We start from the raw sequence: 18027 nt of genomic DNA on the forward strand, positions 1-18027 counted from the left end.
GCGTGGCGCTGCCTGGGGGGGGGGGTGGGGGGGGGGCACCACCTGGATGCGGTCGATTGATTATTTGCCTTAAAGGCACAATGTCCTCAATAAGCTCATTTGCTAATGTAATGTATATGAGCCAACGGAGGTGGATTTTTATAGCAGGTGCCCTGGATTGTGTTGTTCTAATGTCTCCATTGCACAAACCATGGCAACGGAGCTTATCCTACAGCAGTTTGAGGCAACAAATTACACCGATAAATCATCCGAGACAATTATTGCGTCTGTAATCTAATCAAGAATAAAGCATTTCATTTGCATAGAGCACTTATTTTCTTTTTTCTTGTTGTCTCCCCACGTTGAAGCTGCAGGGGGGAGATGTTGCCGGGTAGATAGAGTGAGGGATGCTTCGGGGATGAAGAATTGAATAAAATAGTTGATTTCATTTGCTTCAGTCTGATCAAAGTTGTTTATCCCACGCTGGATTTTTCATTCGCCATTCTATGACAGAGAGAGAGAGAGAGAGAGGGGGAATTACTTTCTCCTCCCCCCCCCACCCTCTCTCTCTCTCTCTCCATGCTCCTGTGAATCTCATTGAGGAGAGGAATGAAAACACTATTCACTGAGAGAATCACTTTAACACTGAGGAGAATACCAATACTAAAGCCGGGATACGACCTTGATCTCACCAGCCGAGCCGCTCTCCACTCTCCACTCTCTGCTCTCCTCCCTCCTTCTTCGCTCCTCGGTCCACTCCTCCTTACACTGTCTTGCATTGCACTCTATCTTTTTTTTTAAGAGAAAGAGAGAACAAAATACATCCTCAAAGGGATGTTCCCTCGCCCTCACCTTTATCACACGGCCTGCACTTCATTCCACCTCTGCCGGGGGACTAAAACGTGTTCTTCCCCTCAATCGTGACCCCGGAAGTCCCTTCAGTAATCGACTGATTGATGCACAGGAAGTGGCACGAGGCAGAGAGGTTAGCCCCGAGGGAGCGACCACAGTGGATGACGGATGACGGAGGGCGCAGCGAAGGCAACGACATGCGATCTGTGCCGGAGTCTGATCATCGTGGAATCTTATTTTCTCGATACGACTTGCCTGCTGTCAGAATCCAATGTGATAACTGGGGCGTGCTGCTGTAACCTTCAAACGGACCTGGAAGGATTGATTGTGCTCCTCCATCTTTATCAGTGGAACGTAATAGGATGCTAAGAGCTGTTAGCCAAAGCACCTCCTGCGATGCACAAGGCAAATTAAGCGCAAAATGACTGAAGTGAAACTCCGAAGCCGTCCACAGTGGGCCTGTTCGCTCTTCCAGCTGCCACACATGGGTAACAGGGGGGAGTGAGACGCAGTCGGTCTTTACCGAATTACGCTCTGTTTTTGTGGATGAGAAAATTGCTCCCTCATGTGTCTTTCTGTGTGTGTGTGTGTGTGTGTGTGTGTTGAATCCTGATCTAAAATGCTACCTAGACTGTATGTTTAACCGAGCACACAAACTGAGAACATCAGCACGTGGGAATCAAAGCTAAGACACGCGCTCAAACTTCACAGTCAATGATCCACTGCCAAAAACAAAGAGACTCCCATGCGTGCAGGTGGTGGCGCGTGGATTTCCTCTCTTATAAAAGCTCTCGTTGAAAAGCAAACCAAAGAGAAGGCATAACGAGTAACACGGAGCCTTGCGCCTCCTCCTCAGGCTTTTAATAGATACCATTTTGAGAACCGTAGCTGCTATGTACTTACACCTCCCGCACACTCAGTGATAAAGTAGCTGATTGTGTGTATGTGTGTGTGTGTCTGTGTATGTCTGTATGTGTGTGAAGTAGTGAGTTAATAAAAACCCAAGGACCCCCCAGAATCCCTCTACAGACCCACGTCATTATACGAATAACTACACACACACTTTCAGTCACCTTGTATCCTTGCAGGAAGCAAACTTTTCACCACTCAGACCAGAAGGGAATGACGAAAGCGCACTTAAAAGCCACTTTCTCCACATAGATGGAGCGGCCCCCTGGGGGCAATCGCCCCAAACTGCATTAGTTTGAACAATAAACACATTATCAGGCCTAATGATGTCATTACTGCTGTGGCATCAACATGTTTAGCTGTGGTTGCCGGGAGCTTAAACACACACACACACACACACACATTAACACACATTTGCTAAGGTCAGCCACGGCGGCCTTCAGGTGAGGAAAGGGAAGGAAACGTTACAGACGTTCAGTTTGTCTCGTTAAGTGCGCCAGCAAACGGAAAAACAGAGTTTCAGACGCACATAATCAAGCTTGGTCGGGGGCAGATTTTCCCAACATGCACAGTCGCACACAGCTAGTTAATCTTGAGGAGGTCCCAGCCATTCATTTCCTGAAGCACCCCCCCCCACTCCCCTCCCGCTGTGCAAGCCATCAAAGTGCGCAATGAAGCGAGAGACTGCTATTTAATTACCTCAGAGCAGACCTGTTGTTGATAGACCGATGCTTCTGAATGTGTTTAGGAACGGGAGTAGAAGCCGCCGTTGTTTCGGCAAACGCCCACAAAACAACATGTGTTTACGCTCAAGTGACACGTCTGTCAGGAGGGAAAGGAGGACGTGTTGTTGTTCTTTCCTGAACTCTTACCAAATTGATTTCAACATAAACTTAACCAAACCGTGAGCAAAGTCGGGGGGAAGCTCAGAAAGTGGTTTTATTCTTTTAATAGATAATTTACGGGTTTTGTCAAATGATGGAGTGGTGTCAGATCAGATCATAGCATATAAGAAGTGGACAAAGTCACTGTGACATCACCCGTTTATTCATAGACGGCCGTTTTGAAGCCTTGAGTTTGGTATTTTGTCCGTCGCCATCTTGGTTTCTTGCAACCAGATTGAAGGGGGTGGAGCTAAGTACAATCGAACTCTGAATAATACATTTTTCCACCACCAAAAATCGTACGATTACCTTTCACGAACTGAAAACACCCTGTGAAAGGGTTAAAGTACGTAAGCACAACTGTCAATCACCAGGAAGCCACGCTTGGCTTAAAGCATACCCTGTTTTATGATCTATTGTCCTCTAAATGGGACAATCATTTACTAAATAAATATAATGCTGCATTGACAAGGACTTGAAGCAAGCAATTGAGACCATAAACTCCCGTTCACAATGTTTATTGAGGTAATAAATTCATTTTAGAGTCATTTACTCAGAGACCTCTCTGCAGTCCTCTTTTTGCAACCAGATGGCTAATAGAGAGAATACAAGTATAAGCAGGGCTCTCAAGTGTCACGCATTGAGCGTGAGACTCACGCATTTCGGTCTTAAGTCACTCACTCCCGCCACACATCGTATTTCTCACGCTGAAAAAAACTCTCGGCTATTTAATGTTTTAATGTGCCGCAGCGCGCAAACATGAGCTGGCCGCGCTGCCCTCACCATGGAGGAATCAAACGCTCAGCCAATCAAATCAAATCAAATAAATGGGCTACACAATAGCCAATCAGAAAAAACACCGTATCTGTTGTATCTGGGTAAAATTTAATCCAGCAACCAATGAAAATAAAGCACTGACTGATATCCGAAAATTTCGTTCTGGGGGGGGGGGTGCTGATGGAAATGTCACTCTTGCCTGTCTTCAAAACTTGAGAGCCCTGTATAAGGCACTACTTATTTTTTATATCCACTTTACCGGCCGGATCAGAATATATTTATCGTTCTGGAGGGCGGTTGCAAACAACTTGGAGGAGTTCTTCTGTGTTTGTATTGGTCCGTGTGTTCCTCCCCGCTGACTTCACGTCCAGAGAAGCGCTATATAAAATAAATGATTATTATTATTATTTATTATTATCAATGTAGTTGAGTGTGTACTTCAGTGTGTACTTGACTCTTTGACTCATATTCTGAATATCTGCTATGTTTACAAGTGGCTTTACACAGCGCAGCTGCATGGAGTAGTTGACCTGTGAGGACACGCGTCGGTTGTAAGTTCTGTTCAACGGCGTCTCGCTCGTTTCTGAGCATGCCACTGTCATTACTGGGAGTGAAATAGATTTGTCTCGATGCACTTGATGTTTTTGTTGTTGTTTTTTTCGATCATGTCGGGTCTGGAGGAGGTGTTCAATTTGAAGGTAGCAGCTTCTTACAAATGCTGTGTGACAGCTTTGATGCGAGTGCAGCCTGCTTGTGTTTATATTTGGCAGTCTGGTTAATGTCCACAGATTGGTGCTGAAGGGTTTACGGATGACAGGAATGCCAAAGCGAAGAGGTAGCTTACTGGCCCACGCCCCGCCGCTACATGTCCGTGACCGTGGCCGGTCACCACACGCGCCGCCTGCTATTTGTGTAGCTTCATTTGAAATTTGGTGAAAAGTTACGCCAACAGAGCGCCAGAAGGAGTAATCGTGTTTTGGCAGCCGTTGAGAAAGTGTTGGGCTTGACCTAATTATAAGGGAACATATGTGTCTCTGTTGCTCGTGATGATCCACAGACTCCACCGTCAACACCGCGACTTCTTCGGCAGAAGTTGTCGCATCCAGAGAAAACTGTTCGCGACGTGTCCGGCGGGCGATTAAAATGTTGTTTCCCAAAAGTGATTTCTGTAATCCTTCAAGGCATCTGCATTGTGAACGGCTGGAAGCAGAAAAATGACGGAAAGATCAAAACCCTGGACAAACTAAACTAAACAGAGAGAGGGAGAGAGAGAGAGAGAGAGAGAGGGAGTAGTGGTTCGGCTGCTGTTTCCAGTTGCTTTTCATGATTGCTGGAACTGAATGAAAGCCAAAGTGATCTTACAGATGGATGAATGACTGAGGGGGGATTTCCAGCTACTTCAGAGGTTTCGGCTGTGCAACTAATCTTACAGTGTTATGTGCGGGTGTGAACAAGAAATGTCCGCGTATACAACTCCGCCACATGAATATGCCAAATTGCAAAAACCCGAAAACAGAGATTTAGACAACTGTCCATAGTAACACCTGCTCACGTGCAGGCCGGAAGAAAACTGTGTTTCTTTTGGTGCGAGGCACTAAAGTAGAAGAGAAACGAAAGAAAAAGAAGTTGAGAAAGAGCCAGCTGAGAATAATGCACTGATCCACCATATGGGTTAAAAAATGGAGCACATCCAACCACCTAGGGCTCCCAAATGGGGAAGATACTCTGGCAGGTGTTTACACTTGTCATCCATGGCCTGATAAATCAGAGAGAAGAGACAGGAGGAGCTGTCTGCCTGAACCCAGGAGGCCATGATAAGAGGAGGGAATGGAGATGGAGGAACCTGTCTGCCAAACTAGCATTCAATATACAGACACACACACACACACACACACACACACACACACAGGCCCGCACCTACGAGTAGTCCTTGAGCTATTACGTCAAAGACAAAATAAATTATAAACATCCTGGTGTTTTCTTTCCTTTTCCCTCCCCCATTTTGTTGTCTCTTAGATGCTGCTTTCAAATGCATAACTGCATGGGCGCAATCCATCATGGTTTGATTGTTAAAAGACAAAGAAGTGGACATGAATAAGGCCCCCTGTCGCTGTAGGCCCTCCGTTGAAACAGAGGCCCAAATGCAAGAAAGAATCCCTTTAAAGAGGTGACGCATTGATTTTGGAGGCGGGCCAAAGACTACTCAAAAAGATGAGAGGCAACGAGGGACAGAAGAGCGGCGAGAGAACAGAGGCAGAGCGCCAACTTGGAAGAACTGCAACCGAACAAAGAGTTCCACCGACTGGAGATAAGCCGCTATCTTTATAACTGTGATCTGACAGCCATTAGGACTGGACGCGCCTCCTCCCCCCCTCTGTCCCCCCTGCTGAGCTGCACATCCACCGAGCCCTCAATAACAATGGGCTCCTCCCTCCCTCCCTCTCTGGCACTGACCAGGTGAGAGACAGCTGGAGAGCTGACACCAGCAGAGCTGAAGGTCCTGATGGCATCAGCCCCAGGGTCCTAAAGACCCCGCCACCCAGCTGTCTGGTGTCCTGCAGCTTCAGCTTCAACCTCTGAGGCTGGGCAGCCTGTGGCTGGTGAAGAGTGGGACGCCGTGCCCCTGTCCCCAAGAAGCTCCTGTCCACCATCTGGCCCCCTCGCACCACCTCCCATGTGACTCCTCACCATGTGATGAAGGTGCTGAGGGAGGCTGGGTTGCCCGCCGCGGCCGCAGGTGAAATCATCGTTGGCCTCTGCACCTGCTTAGCCAGCCTCATGTGGGAGTGGACGACGCCATCCTACCTGCTGCTGCAGTCGCGAGCCTTTGGATGGAATGGATGGAACTGTGAGAGTCACTTTTCTTTTCTTCTCTCCAGTTAACATCATCCCATCCAGCCACTGCTGCTGAGAAGGTGGCTGGTGTGCCTGGGACGCACGTCCACCACTGGCACTATGACTACCTCAGCCACAGGCAGGGAGGGTTTTGTCAGAATGGGCGTGTCTGGAACGGTCAAGTTGGTGAGGTCCCCACAGAACTGTTCTGTCTCCTTCTTCTTCTTCCCCCTGAGTGACTTCCTACAGCACCTTTGTCATGCCATCTGCAGTCAGACTCTGATGATGATTCTGCAGTGGTCGGGTGTATTAGGGAGGAGGAGGAGGGGTACAGGGGAGTGGAGTAGTGACTTGTAACTGGGTGATGAGAACCACGAGGCTGTGCGGGCCAACCAGAGAGATGGTGGTGGAGACCAGGTGGAAGCGATACATTCCACAGCTCCTCCCTGGGCGTGGGGCGTGTGGTGGGACAGGGTGGACCTGCCGTGGGCGGGCCTGAGTACTGAACTGGGAACTGAAGGCCAAACGCTGTGTACACAAGAAGATGAGTCTTCTTTCTTGACTCTTTTTTGATCATCCTTCAACGTTCAACGTGCAGCAAGATGCTGGAGTTATCTACCAGTCGGTTGTGTGCCAGTGTGCAGCCATTGTTGTCTGCTGGGGGAGCAGCATCGAGCCGGTGACGCCAGCCGCAGAAACAGACTGGTTAGGAAGGCTGGCATCGGGCGGCTGCTGGAGCTCCTGGAACGAGGGTGGAGAGGAGGAGATGAAGAAAACTGTGTCCATGGACAACCCGGACACCCCTCTCACACCACCTCCTACAGGGACAGAGAGTACTTTTCTAGAGAGACCTCACGCTCCCCATCTCTCACGAGGAGATACAGAGAACATTCCAGCTTTGCCGACTGTAGGGCTCTCTACTGTTCACCTCTTGCCACCCTAACCCCTAACCCTTATTTGTTGTGTTTTTTTATTTTTGTATGTTGCTTGCTGCTACTGACTTTCAAATTTCTTGGGGATTAATATAAGTATCTTAATCATTAAAAAACTATTATCTGTCGCAAAGCAACGGATATCCTCTCTTCTCGGGATGTGCGGAGGACGCTCTTTGTAGCGAGATTTAGAAATAAGGACAAAGTTAAGAGGAAGAGGAAGGAAGGGAGAGGAGGACAGGGAAGGAAAAGCAGAGACAAGGAAAAGACAGCTATGTGGAGACGGGAAGAGGAGGTTGACGGGTGTTCTCTGCCTGAGGATGATCCAAAGTAAACTGACGTCACCGCCAGCGGAAATCATCCGAGGAGGAAGATGAGAGGAGATAACTACCTTTGACTCGACACACTGTTTTAAAAAAGTAGGTAAATAACTTATTAGGCTGCTGGCGTAGCTATCCCAATGACTCTGGAAAAACTCAAACAGCTAAAAGATTCAACACTCGACATCAAATATGTCACATGACCAGTACTCAACCGTTGAAACAAAGACAAAAGGGAGATCAAATGCAACGGAATATTCTTGAATATGGTGTTTTGGTCATCCAGTCGTTGCATCCACCAAATTCCGTGACGACTGAAAGGTCTCAAGAGGTTTTTGAGCACTGCTGGCTTTGGTGACCTCCTGACCCCAAGAGCCCCAGGATGAGGCCGACGTCTCTCTTTTTGTTGGGTGAAATGTTTCCTCGTCCGGCGAATGGGTCGCCGTGAAATTCGGGACGGGCAGTCGTGCTCCCCCTCCGTAATATATTTGTAATCCCTTGACTTTTTCCATTTAGCGCCATGATCACAGCAAAGATCGACACGTACACTACCGTTCAAAAGTTTGGGGTCACTTAGAAATGTCTTTATTTTTCAAAGAAAAGCACTGTTTTTTCAATAAAGATAACATTAATCAAAAATACACACTATACATTGTTAATGTGGTAAATGACTATTCTAGGTGGAAACGTCTGGTTTCTAATGAAATATCTCCATAGGTGTATAGAGGCCCATTTCCATCAACTATCACTCCAGTGTTCTAATGGTACATTGTGTTTGCTAATTGCCTTAGAAGACTAATATCTGATTAGAAAACCCTTGTGTAATTATGTTAGCACAGCTGAAAACAGTTATGCTGGTGATATAAGCTCTACAACTGGCCTTCCTTTGAGCTTGAAGTTTGAAGAACAAAATTAATACTTCAAATATTAATCATTATTTCTAACCTTGTCAATGTCTTGACTATATGTTCTATTCAATTTTCAATTCATTTGATAAATAAAAGTGAGTTTTCATGGAAGACACGAAATTGTCTGGATGACCCCAAACTTTTGAACGGTAGTGTATATATGCATTGCCATGAAAAAAAATGCATCTGTGAATCAAAACAAGCTCCCACTCTGTGACACACAGTCAACTCATATCACACACACAAACACACACACAGACGCACACATAGACGCACACTTACAAAAATTAAGAGCTTAAGAACGAGGTTACGCATTTAGGCTCGTCAATCATCGCTCCGGATGATACAAGCGGGGCAATTTAGTTAATCTGGACGCAGCTGATTCGGAGCCGTGTGGGCAAAGCAAAGCAAATTGTTGCCAATAAGGACATGCTTGGTGGCGCACAGCCTTCTCCGTCTCCCCCTTTTGATCCGATTATCTCTTCGGTCTGATGATACAGTCCTCCGCCCGCCTCCCTTATCGTGTATCCTCCTCATACTCTCCATGTCCACCTCGTGACATGTTGTGCACAGGCCGCGCGCCCGCACTGTTGCGCTTGACCCCGGTCGAAAGAGCGGAGGCAGCCGGAGGATGCGGACCGAGACTCGGTGCCCCTCCTGAGGTGCGGCAGGGAAGACATCGCAGTCATGAAATAATAAAATGGCAGAATGTCACTGAGCTAAATGCCACATTAACTGCACAAAGGGAGGGATGGAGAGAGAGAGAGAGAGAGAGAGAGATGGTGGAATGACTGAAACTCAGCGCCCCGTGGAGCAGCGATGGGGGTGTTGAGCTGTCACACGGCGTAATGCACATTCTACTTGGAAACTCACTTTACGGAGGCCGACTGCGGGGACCCTTCAGGCGACGCCGCGCCACGCTTAGTCATGATTCAGACCTGGGACTCCCAGCCCGTGAGGTTGCCGAGTCAAGTAATGCTTTAAAGTGGGCGAAAAACACAATATACTAGAGTCTGGCCACGTGTGTCCGAGAGGAGGAACTAAACGCCGGGGCAGAGCGGACCTCAAGGGGTTAAGCAAATCCTCCTCAGTCAACATCGGCTAGGAGACGCATAGCAGAGAAATCCATTTCTGCGGGTCTCTGGTTAAGTATTTCCAAATCCAATGATAAAATGATTATTTTATGTCATTTCTAGAAGATGAAGAAGAAAAAAACAGGACGAAGGGAGAGCCTGATATACTCACAGAAATTCATGCACATGTACTTTGAGCCGGAGCAGAAATTAGATCGGGTATTTAGAGGGAGTGAGAGAAGTGGCTGAGGGACGCTGTGTTCCTGGGGTCGTTTTCCCACAAATAAAAGAGGATGCACAATCAATAAAACAAGAGCTGTCTGGCACAAGAGTTACTGATAGATACAAACCCTCTCCCTCCACAGACCAGGACTGTAAATGAGAAAAAGTCTCAAAGTCAATATGAAACGGCGGCTCACTAAATGTTTTCTACTGGGGATACAATGGGCTCAAGGAGATTCGGAGGAATGAAATGGATTTTTATTTCCTCACGTAGGAAGGCATGTAAATCAAATGCATCAGTGTCTGTAACCGACGTGACCTCTGGTTCGTGGACGGAGTCAGAGAGAGAGTGATAGAATAGAGAGCTGCGTTTGACCTTGTGCTGCGGCAGACATCTGGCAAAGAAGTCTAAATGCCTCCAATAATATACTTTCCAATGTCAGGAATATGTACACTACCGTTCAAAAGTTTGGGCTCATCCAGACAATTTCGTGTCTTCCATGAAAACTCACTTTTATTTATCAAATGAATTGAAAATTGAATCTAAAATATAGTCGACATTGACAAGGTTAGAAATCATTTTTAATATTTGAAGTGTTAATTTTGTTCTTCAAACTTCAAGCTCAAAGGAAGGCCAGTTGTATCGCTTATATCACCAGCATAACTGTTTTCAGCTGTGCTAACATAATTGCACAAGGGTTTTCTAATCAGACATTAGTCTTCTAAGGGGATTAGCAAACACAATGTACCATTAGAACACTGGAGTGACAGTTGATGGAAATGGGCCTTTATACACCTCTGGAGATATTTCATTAGAAACCAGACGTTTCCACCTAGAATAGTCATTTACCACATTAACAATGTGTCGTGTGTATTTTTGATTCATGTTATCTTTATTGAAAAAACAGTGCTTTTCTTTGAAAAATAAAGACATTTCTAAGTGACCCCAAACTTTTGAATGGTAGTGTATGTGCTTTTTTGTTGTTGTTGCATGTGCTTCCACACTCAACTTATGCAGCTGTTATTTGTTTTGTTCTTCTTCGTCTCGTCGCAGCCAAACTGGAAAAAGCAGACACAGGATATGAGCGGGTGGCCTGCAGGGAGCGAAATACAAGGTGTGATGCTTTTCTGTCGCCGCATCCATCTGGCGCCGCTCTCGCATCTCGCAGCCTCCTGCCTCCTCATAATAGGTGTGCTCGGGAGTTGTTGTTTTTTACAAGGTGCGATACAATCTCTATCTGTGCCTCATTGTGTGCCCGTTGCCATCCTCTCTCTGCTGCCGCCGCCGCGAGCGTTTCCCCGACTGCACGATCAGCGATGTCACGCTGCAAGCGGCGAGCCGGAGACAGCAGTTGTGCGCCTTCGTGACCAAAGGGAGAAGTAAAAAAAAAAGGCATTAAAACACCACGTAAAAAAAAACAACTCATAAATAACACGTGATATCACATCTGTTTCGGGCATAAAGTCTGCGACTTTCTCATGATTTCATTAGCCGAGGGAATCACAAATCAAAGGAACATCTTTTCAGCTCCGTTAATGGCATATTTTGTTGTTGTTGTCGCTGCTGTTGAGCTCCCAGATCATTTGATGCCGGTTCCATTATGCTAAGTGGTTGAGTCTCTGTGTCCCCGCTGATAACTGGCTCGCCGGCCTTCGGGCCTATCGGATCTGACCGAGCATGATGCTAATCTCCATCAAGGTAATGTGATGTCCAAGGATCAGGGCAGAGCACACCCACGAGCACACGCTTTCTTAGTCTCTCTCTCTCTCTGTCTCTTATTCTCTCTCTCTCTCTTACTCACTACTCTCTCCCTGTCTCTTATTGTCTCTCTCTCTTTCTCTCTCTCTCTCTCTCTCTCTCTCCGTCTCTTATTGTCTCTCTCTCTCTCCCCGTCTCTTATTGTCTTTCTCTCTCTCTCCCCGTCTCTTATTGTCTTTCTCTCTCTCTCCCCCCCTGTCTCTTATTGTCTCTCTCTCTCCCCGTCTCTTATTGTCTTTCTCTCTCTCTCTCCCCGTCTCTCTCTCTCCCCCCCTGTCTCTTATTGTCTCTCTCTCTCCCCGTCTCTTATTGTCTTTCTCTCTCTCTCTCCCCGTCTCTCTCTCCCCCCCTGTCTCTTATTGTCTCTCTCTCTCCCCGTCTCTTATTGTCTCTCTCTCTCTCTCCCCGTCTTTCTCTCTCTCTCCCCCTGTCTCTTATTGTCTTTCTCTCTCTATCTCCCCATCTCTTATTGTCTTTCTCTCTCTATCTCCCCGTCTCTTATTGTCTTTCTCTCTCTCTCTCCCCGTCTCTCTCTCTCCCCCCCTGTCTCTTATTGTCTCTCTCTCTCTCTCGCCGTCTCCTATTGTCTTTCTCTCTCTCTCCCCCTGTCTCTTATTGTCTTTCTCTCTCTCTCCCCCTGTCTCTTATTGTCTTTCTCTGTCTATCTCCCCGTCTCTTATTGTCTTTCTCTCTCTCTCTCCCCCTCTCTCTCTCTCCCCCCTGTCTCTTATTGTCTCTCTCTCTCTCCCCGTCTTTCTCTCTCTCTCCCCCTGTCTCTTATTGTCTCTCTCTCTCTCTCTCCGTCTCCTATTGTCTTTCTCTCTCTCTCCCCCTGTCTCTTATTGTCTCTCTCTCTCTCCATCTCTTATTGTCTTTCTCTCTCTCTCTCCCCATCTCCTATTGTCTCTCTCTCGCTCTCTCTCCGTCTCCTATTGTCTTTCTCTCTCTCTCCCCCTGTCTCTTATTGTCTTTCTCTCTCTCTCGCCCCATCTCTTATTGTCTCTCTCTCTCTCTCTCCATCTCCTAATGTCTCTCTCTCTCTCTCTCTCTCTCCATCTCTTATTGTCTTTCTCTCTCTCTCGCCCCATCTCTTATTGTCTCTCTCTCTCTCTCTCTCTCACTCTTACTCACTACTCTGTGCGTGGACCTTCTGCCCTCCCTGCACTTAAACACCACATACGTCTTCAGAAATGGAATAAAACCACATCCCTGCCGACTCCGTTTTCTTCCCTCTGTGACAGGATATAATATTTATTCATAATGGAGGGCGGAACAAACTGCAACACAATTACGTTCCGCGTCGGCTCTCGATATCGTGATACTGATAACGGAGTATCTTGTTTTCCGTTAGTGCATCACATCCAATAGCATTATGAATCATCTTCGTTAAAAACCGGCCGGCGCGCGAGGCCGCGGCCGCCGACCGACGACGCATTGCTGCCACAGCGGCTGTTGTGTGGAGCGACTGTCTCTGAGCATCCTTATCTCCAGACTCCATATTGTAGGAACAGGCCGCTACCAACTCATGAAAGAGATGAGAATGCTCGGGCAGGCAGATCATTGAGATGCCGCTGCGCAAAACTAAATGTACGAAAAGAAAATGCATTACACAACGCGGGGATTGTCGTTTACCATTACGGGGGGGGGGTTCTGTATTGAATTCCACTCCAGCAGAGAGAGATGCGGGAATCATGGGTGAGTATAGAAGGGAGAGAGATTCTGGAACAACGAGGAAAGGAAAGGAAAAAGAGTCTTCCATCGAACGCACATGCACAACAGAAGTGATACAAGCATGCAATCCCTCAGGAAACCAACGTCTCAGTCTGTAAACCTGATTAGAGCCCATCAGTGCAATTAGACCAGTTGTGTCACGACTCCCACACAGGCACGTCTGTCGCCTGGCGGCCGCGAGACGCTTGTCACGGCGAGTCGGAATCCTTGCCTCCTACCCCGTGTTAGATTATGTCGTGAACCACTTTCTCCGGACTAAAAGGCCTCACTGTGTACTCAACGCGGGTGAAATACATTCGCTAAAAGACGCCCGTCTGCGTATAGCAGGGGTCGGGAACCTATGGCTCGCGAGCCATATGTGGCTCTTCCGGTGACGGCATATGGCTCCCAGACAATTTTGAGTTGAAAAAAAAAAATCTCCGCCCGCCCCCCTGTAATTTTCTCTATCGCGCCAGATTACAGCAGAAATAATTTAAGGTCCTTTTCTTAAAGAGCACGTCTTTGTTCTTTTAAAGACCCCCCCACCTCCCCGTAGCATCATGCAGCACCAGAAGTCACATCTCTCTCATTCCCTTCCCCCTATCCACAGACACCTGTGGTTGTTTTCTCCCCAGGACCCTTCAAGGCCATCTCCATGGCAACGACCATCTTGCGGTCTGGGAACTTTGTCTGTTGTGGACTGGGGGAGGACGATACACCAGGCCACTCACACACAACCAACACACTGAAATGCACTCACTACCCCCCCCCCCCATCCCACGCCTTCGCCTGCTTTGCCCCCCCAGGGTGACAGGACGGGGTCTGCGTCCGGCGCCGTGACGGCGAAGGACCGGGCTGGCTGCTTGTCGGTGCTGGTTACCTTCTGCCCCCAATGGCGGGGCTATCGCCCAGTCTTTGGCTTACCTCCCCTCCCCCCCTTCCTACTTGTTGCAAGTCATGTCTAAGATGTATGTGCTTATGTGCAATGGTGTTTTTTGTTTCTCCTGCTCCCACACTGTACCCCTCTAGGGGCATAGTCGGGGGGTTGCTTTTTCTTTTTCTCGCCTCTCTTCCCTCATGTTATGCTGTAATCTTTCATCCACCCTTTCCAAGATGGCGCGCATGACGGCGCCGGTGTCTTGGTGCGCGAATCTTGCACCTTCCGCCAAAAAAAGTTCCTCGTTTGTTTGTGAAAACATTCTTTGGCAATAAACCTGTTTCTGATTCTGATTCTGATTCTGATTAAACTGATACGTTAAAAATACTATATGGCTCTCAATGAAATATATTTAGAGATATTTGCCTTTTATGGCTCTCCCAGTCAAAAAGGTTCCTGACCCCTGGCGTACAGGGTAAAGCAACGTATTGCAGTCGTGTTACAGTTGCGCCAAGTGCAAACAAACAGCCATGAATAATACAAATCAAATCTATATGCAAGACGCTGAACGCATCGACAACGATTCATACTTAAATTATCCATTTACATTTTAACTACGAACTTTTATGGTTGACCGTACATTGTGCCGGATGATCGGTTAACCTCGGTTAACTCGAGATGCGTTTGTGGCTCCTGTGCACGACGCACATTGACAACAAGTTATAAATAGGACGCAATGCTTATTATTATTTTTACGGCAACAAAGTCATTTGCATGACTTGCACCGGGAGTTGACGAACACTGAATGCTGCCAGGTTTGCGTAATGAGCTCTGCTGTGCCACAAGAGAGGCGCATTCTGTATAATGAGACCATGAAATCAATACGGAGGAGCAGCTCTGCAGCGCCGCCGGTTCAGATATGCAGCCGTGTACGAGATCGCCCCGGGATAAAAGTGTATCGAGTAAAAAGATGTTGTGTGATCAGCATCGGAGAGAGGAACACAATCCTCCCGATGTTCCTCCTGTTGCGGCCTGCGCTGTAAGTGATGTAACGGTAATGCAAGCGCCCGAAGCACTTTAACCACTCCACTGGTCGGGGAAGCGTGAGCGGGAAAAAAGAAGAGCACATTTTAAAAAGCACACGTGCTAATTACCTTCGCATTGAAAATGCGGAAGGTTATGTTTTGATCGCCGTGTATTTATTTATTTATTTATTTGTATGCGTGTTATTCGCATAACACAAAAAGTATTAAACCGAATCGCATGGAATTTGGTGGGATGTTTGGTTATTATCCGGGGACCATTTCATTAGATTTTGGGATCGATCGGTTCAAAGGTCAAGGTCATGAAAAGGGCAAAATCTTCTTTTTACCATAGCGCGGTCCATTTTTATCCAATTGGCATACAACTAATGCCAAAATGTTCATAATTCAATGCCCAATCTTGTGATATGAGAAGGTATGCGCTCTACCGAGTGCCCGTTCCAGTTCGCAAATGTAACCGCCTGCGACGACGACCGCGATGTCGTTTTCATGAGAAAGCAAGACATGAAAAGTCAAAATGAAGAAGGGCAGAGACACCAGGATGTGAAGCAGTTTGAGACTCATATGCTGAGAAAGTTACGTTGCCACTAATTACAGTGTCGGGTTTCAATGAACTTACGCTTCAGAGACCTTCCACACTATCACGTGCCGGTGGAGGGGAACGGTGTGAAATTACACCCGGTTCAGCTCCTCTGGATTTCACACAGGTGTTAGAATGTGGAGAACATGATTGACATCGGTGTTAAAACATATTTCAAGTGTCCCGCGAGACTTTTTTACGAGCGACATGAGCCGTCTGCCGTTTCCACAGGTTGGCGTGCGCCTCACATTCTTCCAACAAAGCGTCGCTGACGGTTCTCCGATAAGGAATTTTCTGCGCCGTGATCGCTAACTTCTTATATTGGCCGTGTCGTGCAATTGTTCTCATGGAAATGTGCATTAATGCGACGGCTGGGGTGATACATCATGTGAGAGCGGAGACGGGCCGGGCCGAACCAGCTTGGTTTACGAGGTAGAGGCAACAAATGAAAGGACACCACGTGGATTATCTCACGCCGATTCTTCGTCAACATCCGATACGACGCACCGGGCCGACCAATGGGTGGCATCCCCGGTGACCACGTCCACTTCTTACGTACGGACCCTGGTTTTTACTGCGAGCCGGTGGCGCTGAGGGGTCCGACAAAGCCTCAGTGTGTGACAGGCTGGCAACACATTGCAGTTAATGAAAACCACTTTTTTCATATCCAGAGGGGACGGAAATAAAAATACTAATACTCGATTGAATAGGTTTAGGGGAATTCTACAGCGGTGGGATAAACCTTTTTTTTTTTTCGTGTAAAGTTAACTGTTATCGTTTAAAAATCTCGAATTACGCCCATTAACGCTAACAATAAATGCACGTTAACAAAATCATGATTAATTAAAACCAGTCAAAACTAAATTAGTCATAAGAGCTGTGATTCCACAAAGCAAAAGAGCAGTGAACTGGAGCAGAGACCTCTTCACAGTTCACGATAGCTCTGCATAATTTCTGCAAACGTGCAGCTATCTGGAAGGTACATCTATTATCTTCTTTTTTTTTCTTCTTTTCTCTTTATTTTTCACACCATAACTCACTAAGTGTTGTTCCTCTCAAGTGATAAAAGCTTTAACAGCCTCCCGTTTCACGCTTACACATCCTGATTACTTTTTATTTTGTATATATATATATTTATTTTTATGGGAAAACTTTCAGCTAGAACAGAGAGTAGTTTATAAGAATCACACACACACACACACACACACACAAGGCCTCTGCTAAAGAACTCAATTCCTCCGGCTTTCATCTTGAACCCTGCGACCCTCTAATCGCTTCCGTTACCCCAACTAGGGCCACATCTGAAGATCTGCATTTATGACTTCCTGAGGGGAGGAAGGGGAAATTAAAAAGAAAAAAAGAAGAAAGAAGAAAAAAAGCAAAGGGAGCCAGACGGAAGGTGGCGAGAGCCTCCGCCCTGACCCCATTGTTCTCGGTCTGAGTGATAATAAAGAACGGAGTGTGAAGAGGCCGTACGGCTTTGCAGGCGTTGTGTTACAGCGAGCCGGTCAGGCGGGTGGGCGTGTGCCTACCTGCAGCTCCCAGGCTTCACAGAGGGGGGGGGGGGGGGGGACTGGAGCCTGTCAAGCCCACTCACCGCGATGGCTAATGCCAAGATTACTGCTTCCTTTCAATCAAAAGCGTGAAAGAGGAGACCTGGCTGTTTCCCTGTCTGCTTGCCTTCTTTGTCTCTCTGTCTCTCTCTCTCTTTGTCCGGCTGCCAGATGGTAAAACTACAGTATATCAGGTATGCTATAAAAAAAACGGCAACAAAACAGCTCCTCTTAATTGTCGCAGCTCACGGAGACATCGGAGGAGGACGTTTGAAGAGCTGGGGAAAGGTTGCTGAAGTGTGCTATAGAGCATGGGCGGAATCGAGAGAGAGAGAATACAGTTGCCTCTTTCTTTGGGCTAAGCAGACGCATCCATCATAACTGTTTGCTCAGGAGATGAAGATTCATCACGTGGAAGGAGCCCTCCCCCTTTCTTCTGTTTTGTTGTGTCTCAAACACTGGTATTTGAAGAGGTGACACAAGAGGAGCTGAATGATTGAGAGCCATGAAGACGCAGCGGCAGGTGGGCCTGCACACCTTTATTTTGGGACGCATTCTTTTACGGATGACTGATGATCGGCTTGTTTTACGGAACGTCGGCTCCAAGTTCACGGCGATCCATCACTCATTAGTTGAAAACATTTCACGTGAAGCCATAAAACGGCCTCGACTCACGGCGGCGCCACGGAAGAAGTACGGAACGTCCCTCTGGGGACCATGAATCTCATGGAACATCCATGCAATAGATATTGAGAATGAGATATGTCAGTCTGGACCCACAGACGACTACCCGAGGAGCCGTTCCATTAAAAAA

The 18027-nt window shown here is 47.2% G+C and overlaps 1 protein-coding gene and 1 long non-coding RNA gene across 5 annotated transcripts in view; one reads left to right on the forward strand and one right to left on the reverse strand.

Annotated features, from left to right (window-relative positions):
- sema6a (sema domain, transmembrane domain (TM), and cytoplasmic domain, (semaphorin) 6A) overlaps positions 1-18027 on the reverse strand; it is a 107095-nt gene that overhangs the window by 59843 nt on the left and 29225 nt on the right. The window contains exon 2 of one of the 4 annotated variants that reach the window (XM_056418152.1): positions 10702-11051. The exons of the other annotated variants lie outside the window; for them this stretch is intronic. The gene's annotated coding sequence lies outside the window, so the exon portion shown is untranslated. The remainder of the gene's footprint in view (positions 1-10701; positions 11052-18027) is intronic. 4 annotated transcript variants of the gene reach the window in all.
- LOC130196221 (uncharacterized) overlaps positions 1-18027 on the forward strand; it is a 77132-nt gene that overhangs the window by 33981 nt on the left and 25124 nt on the right. The gene's annotated exons all lie outside the window — the stretch shown is intronic.

The sequence above is a fragment of the Pseudoliparis swirei genome, chromosome 7, assembly GCF_029220125.1.
Source record: "Pseudoliparis swirei isolate HS2019 ecotype Mariana Trench chromosome 7, NWPU_hadal_v1, whole genome shotgun sequence".
In the NCBI taxonomy this organism is placed as follows: Eukaryota; Metazoa; Chordata; class Actinopteri; order Perciformes; family Liparidae; genus Pseudoliparis; species Pseudoliparis swirei.